The sequence below is a fragment of the Lissotriton vulgaris genome, chromosome 5 (genome assembly GCF_964263255.1).
Source record: "Lissotriton vulgaris chromosome 5, aLisVul1.2, whole genome shotgun sequence".
NCBI lineage: Eukaryota > Metazoa > Chordata > Amphibia > Caudata > Salamandridae > Lissotriton > Lissotriton vulgaris.
The window spans coordinates 971,500,200-971,506,807 of record NC_141693.1 but is presented as its reverse complement, the minus strand read 5'-3'; positions in this window follow the sequence as shown (position 1 = coordinate 971,506,807).

Sequence of the window (6,608 nt, the reverse complement as noted above, 5' to 3'; positions counted from 1 at the left end):
ACCAGATGTTTTACACACATACTGCAGGAGATTTGCAAACAGCTTCCAGATGTCTATAGAAGTGCAGAGAGTGAGACACTTTATCGTTTTTTCCTATGTTTGGGTTGTGAAAAGTGACAGACCGACAAGACAGGGGCTCAGCTATAAATGGTGCAGCAGGTACTGTGGCACCAGGACCCCCAAGCGCGAGGAACCCTTTATACCTCAATGATGGCTATATTTAACTGCTGGGCCAGGGGCAAATTGTGCCACTTCCCTTGCTTGCATCAGGACCCATGGCATCCTCGCTATGCTAATGAAATTAGGCTTGCCTGTTTTAGCACCAGACAGATCGCGTGCTGACCATCAACAACGTCTGCAGCGTTTGTACACAGAAAACTCTTTCTTGTTGCAGACACAAAAGACGCGCAGACACAAAAGAGCCTGTTTGTGTCGCACTCTGGAGCCCACAATTATGTGTATGATGAATTTGAGGTCTAATCGAGCGTCTCATTGAATCCGGTTCCCCGTCGTGTCGCTCTTTAATTGCTGCTGCTCTGCTCACAGTGCAACCCCAGACCCCGCCCCCGAGGAAAGGCTTCTCCAGACACCACAGGCCACGGCGAAGAGTTGTTCTGTCACCCAGGGATGTCCCACACTGCCTAGGTTTCCCCTCTTAAAACTTTTTTTTTGCAGATTTATATAGCGCGAACTCAATTCGAAGGTATTGAGGCGCTTTACATGAGCACCAGTTACGTTACACAAGGGCACATTCATTTTTTGGTAGACGCGGAGATTGCGATATTTTCTCAGAATCACAGGATGCTGAGCCGATGCCGAACCTGTTTCTCCAGTTCCAAAGATGGAAGCTCTGGCCCTAAGGCCACATCCTCTCCCCCACTTGATAACTTGTTCGCTGCAAGTGCTGCATTGTGGACTCGACCGTCTGTAAACATACTGCGCAACTAACCGGTCATTTCTGTAGATTACACACGTCATTCAATCCTGATGTCTTTTCCAACCTATTCACGAATTCTACAATGTTTGATTGTGCTCCAGTTCACTGATACCTTCAAATGCATTTGCAATAAGCTCTTCAATTCAGTGTTGTGCTGGGGTTTGTATGGTGCTGCTGAATGGGTGTCTCGAGGATTTCAGTCCTGTAGGCTGCTTCTGTGCTTTAGGTTGGGCAAGGGGTTGATTTGACAGATTTCTGCCCAAATGTTTATTTTGCAGAAGAGGGGGTTTGACTTGTCTGGATGTTGGCATTGCAGTATTAGGTTAAGTGACTTACCCATTCAGCTGCACCATGCAAACCTCAGCACAGCAGTGGAGGGCTTAGATCATCAGTCTCGCCAATAAGGTGTGGCTGTTAAGGGGCAAACAGAACAGTTAGGTTCCCCGTCTGCAGGGCAGTTCTTTCAGCAGAAAGACGTCGGTGTGATTTGTGGATTTCCTGGTTGCGTCGAGTATGATGATCTGTGGGAAATCTGCTTTCCATGTGGGTTACCCCTTGGGGTTTTAACAGGAAGAGAAATAGATAAAAGGTTTCTCCTCCATAGCATACGAATTGGCGGACCTGTGGTGGACGGTCTGTCAGGTCAAGGGTTTCATAAGGCAAAGTCAGGTGAGGCTCCAAATTCTGAAAAGTGCAGTTCCCCAGCCTGCAAAGGAAGCAAAGAAAAAAACAGCCGGGCATCCACTGTTTTTTGGCATACCTCTTATTCTCATCCCATAGTCCCTCATACGCCAGACTTAAATTAACTCCGCAACCTCTGAAAATATCTTTATCACTAGGTTGGAGGAAATCTGTCTTAACAATGAACTCTTACAAATGTAGGAGCTTTTTGAGATGAACTACAACCATGAGTTGGAGAATAACGTTGTGTGTCCAGAAGCTTTATCTCCCTTCAAGTGGGGATATACAACCAGTGACCAAAGTGAAACACTAACAAGCCAGCCAAATTGAGAATGTTTGTTGGGCTGAGACTAGCATTCATAACATCACTGTGCCTTTGGCTGAGGTAAATAAGACCCCAATAGATTTGTTGTGGGTAGAGCAAAAAGTGGGATACTTCAAGAAGAGACATGTATGGGCTAATGCATTAACAAAGATGCCTAGTAAATGGAGAACTGCCTGGGACTATGAAAAATGGCCTTGCCGCATGTGCACTCCTGCAACTTGATAGGTGAAAACTACCAGACATCTAATGTAAGGCACCCAACTGACTTGAGTAGCTTCTAAGCACTGGAATCTTTGTTTAAAATACTATTACAGAGTATCCTAGAGAAGCACAACTTTGAGTGAAAAATAACCCTATATTTAATAATGATGTGGAAAACTACGATACATAATATGGCATGTGGGATGTCACTGGGCAAATGGACCACTTGATTGTCAGTGTACAGCAGTCATTTTGGTATCAAACTTTATTCAGAGTTTGTTTTATAGACCTGGAGCAAGCGTTGTGACTATTTCAACTATTTGATTCAGACCTCCCCTGAGGTCAACAAATACGGATACATAAAATTAGTATTGTTAGATTATAATATTACAACTTTTAAAACGCTTAATAAGATGAATAAGTAGTCATTTTGTCTGATCCACATGTACAACATACACTTAAAAAAAATGTTACGCCTGGAGCGAGCGTTGTGTGTTATGTGATAACAGAATTCTATTTGCGTTGTAGTTTCAATTTGTAAACCGTTGTGTGGAAGCGGTTTGGATGTCATGGGTTAGTTTGTCTGACAGTCAGGTTCTTTTTAGAGTGCAGCTTCTTTTTTAGAACAGTGCTCTGTTTTTTTAAATACATCTACTTGGTAGAACCATCATGATAAAGAAAAGTATGTCAGGTTGGTAACCTGGTCTAGGATGAGGGTGATCCAGGTGTTCGTTGTGTACATGATTTCTGGCAGAATGATGACAGTCAGCATTTGTGGGTGCCTTTAATATGAGTAGTAGACCCACTGGCGTGAGGGATATCCAAGACTTTCACTGTTGTTTTACTGTTATTGTTGAGTGTTAGACCTGTCAACCCTAGGGTGGTCTTACCCCATTTTTTTCGCCCTTTGCCTTGATTTTTCCACCCTCTTATTTTTGTTGGACCTATGTCTCTGGGTGCCTTACCACTGCCAATCAGTGCTAAGGTGCAGGTGCTCTCTCCACCAACATGGCTGCCACAGGCCCCTGCTACTGCAGAGTGGTCTTTTTAGTAACATACTAGTAGCCAGGAGCTGGCTGGGACATTAGGATACTGTTACCAATGCCATCCCGCCTTTTCTGCCCATAGCCCAGACTGTGGAAGCTCCTGGAACCTTCCGGAATAGGGAAGGGGTTACACTTCGCCGCCTTAGAGATTGGTCACCTGACCTAGGGGTATTTAGGGAAAGGAGGGAAACCTGCTTGTCAGTTGGGGCATCAATGGACCTGGGGGAACCTCTGCAGGAGTTTAGGAGGAAGGGCCTAAGCAAGTAACCTATACCATTGGAAGTGACTGGACCTAGGCACCGCCTTCTAAGTAAAGTAAGGGACTCTACCAAACCCACTGATCTGGCCCAGCATTGGGGAACCCATCGAACCACCTGCAGTGAGCTAAGGGAACCATCCTGACTCTGACCCACCAACTCAATCCCCCTTTCTACCTATCCCCCAAGGAACTGCCTGAGAAGGGCGCCAAAGTCATCAAGCGCCAAGAAAACACCTACTTACAAGAAGAACTGCTGGGGGATCAACCAGGTAACAGCACTGCACCATTCTAGTGCTTCCCTGACTGAACTGTGCCCCTCTGTGCTGTCCTTCCGAAGATACCTTGCCCTGGACTGCCTGAACTGCTATTATTAAGGCGCTGCATTTCCCAAGTGCCCCCCTGCTGTGCCCCGAGCGCTGTGACTCTGGAAGCTGTGGTGTCCCCAAAGCGCTGTAAAGCTCCCTGGGCACTATATTTCTCAAGCGCTCCCCTGCTATGCCCCTTTGAAGCACCTTGTGAACTCACCACCACAGCCCTGGTCTTTGCCTTGTGCCCCCTGTGAAGCGCTGTGCCCTGGAGCGCTTCTGGCTGCCCACGCGCTGTTGTGGATCACCGCCGTGGCCCGGCACCACATGGAAGAGGTGCCGCCACTGTCCCGAGGCCTCTGGAGTACACTGGGCCCTGCCATCACCGACGCTGCCCCGGCACTTGCCTGGAGAGGCCCCCCGCTGCTGCCTTCCTTGTCGTGGCAGCCCCCGGAGCCAAAAGAGGGCTGCCATAGGGCTGCAGTAGGCCGCGCCAGGCCTGAGAGACCGGGAACACCCTTCTCACATGACGGGGGCGTCCGGCCGCATCACCGGCCACGCCCCGCTCGTGCTGTGCGTTGGGGATGCCCAGACGTGGGTCCCAGGCACTCCACACCACGGGAGTCAAGCTAGCCGGGCTGATGAGAGGTGTTACCTCGAAACCGGTCCGGTCCTCGGATGCTTGATTCCGTTCTGGGAAGGACATGGCTTTTGTAGTTCGGACTGGACTGTTCCCATGGGGCACAGGGTCAGAGCTGATTTGCATATCGCCATTGTCTAACCCAGGGTGGTGTGGAGTGCAAAAAACGATGGATTTGGGCCCAGATCTTTGGACTGGGGTGAGTGTGTGACATTGATCCACATTCGGTCCATCACCTGTTGTGTTTGCATATTCCGCCCTAAGTCCGCTGGGGATGCCCAGACGTGGGTCCCAGGCACTCCACACCACTGGAGTCAAGCTAGCCGGGCTGATGAGAGGTGTTACCTCGAAACCGGTCCGGTCCTCGGATGCTTGATTCCGTTCTGGGAAGGACATGGCTTTTGTAGTTCGGACTGGACTGTTCCCATGGGGCACAGGGTCAGAGCTGATTTGCATATTGCCATGGTCTAACCCAGGGTGGTGTGGAGTGCAAAAAACAATGGATTTGGGCCCAGATCTTTGGACTGGGGTGAGTGTGTGACATTGATCCACATTCGGTCCATCACCTGTTGTGTGTGCCATCATTGGCCGACACGACCGCACCCCACTCACCGGCCGGCGTCACACCCTGCAAGAGCCTCCACGGATTGGGCCGACACCGGGAGAAGCCCCGGGAGCCTCAGGACAGGCCCAAACATCGGCGAGGGAGCTCACCTGTCGGACTCTGACCCTGGTCTCACTCGGGGACAGAGAGATGGTCCCAGTGACGCCCTTGCCATCGAACACTGCCAAATACTGGCAGAGGTTGCAGGTTAACGGACAGGAGGTGGAGGCTCTGAGGGACACAGGTGCCAGCATGACAATGGTGTTTAGGCGGCTGGTGTCCCCAGAACAAATGATCCCTGACGTATTCCATCCGGCCGTATTGGCTGACGGCAGTCTGAGTCACTACCCTGTGACTCAGGTTCCCTTTGAGTGGACAGGAGTCAAGGGCCTATTGAGAGTTGCTGTAAGCCCTGCCTTGCCAGTTGAGTGTCTGCTCGGAAATGATCTGGAGTATACCGCCTGGAAGGAAATGGAGTTCCAAGCCCACACTGAAATGCTGGGGTTACCAGGATGGACCTGCGTGGTCACGAGGTCCATGGCTGCCCGGCAAGGAACTCAACTCGGGTTGGAGCCTGAGACTACGGCCTTACCCAATGCTGGTCAAGAAGAGGATGTTGTGGAGGACGCGCCCCGTGTGCTGGATGGGGAGCCCATGGAGGTAACCCCAGAGTCCGCGGAGGTGGATGTTGTTCCCGTGGGGGACTTGCCGACCCCTGCCGAGTGGCATGTGGAAGGAGGGCCTACCCGGGAGGAATACTGTTGGGCGCAGAGAGAGTGTCCCACGCTTGAAGGCATGCAGCGGCAGGCCGAAGCCCAAGCGACCAACCAAGAGACCGGCAATTACAATGTGTACTGGAAGGATGGCCTCCTCTACAGTGAGCCTAAGGCTCCGGTGCATGGATCCTCAAGGACCTTAGTGGTCCCGCAATGCTACCGGGCCTTCTTGCTAAAATTGACACACCAAATTTCCCAAGCGCCCCCCTGCTGTGCCCTCCGAGCGCTGTGACTCTGTAAGCTGTGGTGCCCCCTAAGCGCTGTAAAGCCCCCCGAGCGCTATATTTCCCAAGTGCTCCCCTGCTGTGACCCTTTGAAGCACCTTGTGAACTCACCACCGCAGCCCTGGTCTTCGCATTGTGCCCCCTGTGAAGCGCTGTGCCCTGGAGCGCCTCTGGCTGCCCACGCGCTGTTGTGGATCACCGCTGTGGCCCGGCGCCACGTGGAAGAGGTGCCGCCGCTGTCCCCGAGGCCTCTGGAGTTCACTGGGCCCTGCCGTCACCTCCGCGGCCCCGGCGCTTGCCTGAAGAGGCCCCCGTTGCTGCCTTCCTTGTCGCGGCGGCCCCCGTAGCCAGGAGAGGGCCGCAGTAGGCCGCGCCAGACCGGAGAGGCCAGGAATACCCTCCTTATGTGACGGGGCGCCATACCGTGTCACCGGTCACGCCCTGTCCATGCTGTGCCGTCATTGGCCGACTCGGACGCACTCCCCTCACCGGCCGCACTGTGATAGGCGGCCGGCCTCACACCCTACAAGAGCCTCCACAAAATGGGCCGACACCGAGAGAAGCCCCGGGAGCCTCAGGACCGGCCCAAACATCGGCAAGGGGGCTCACA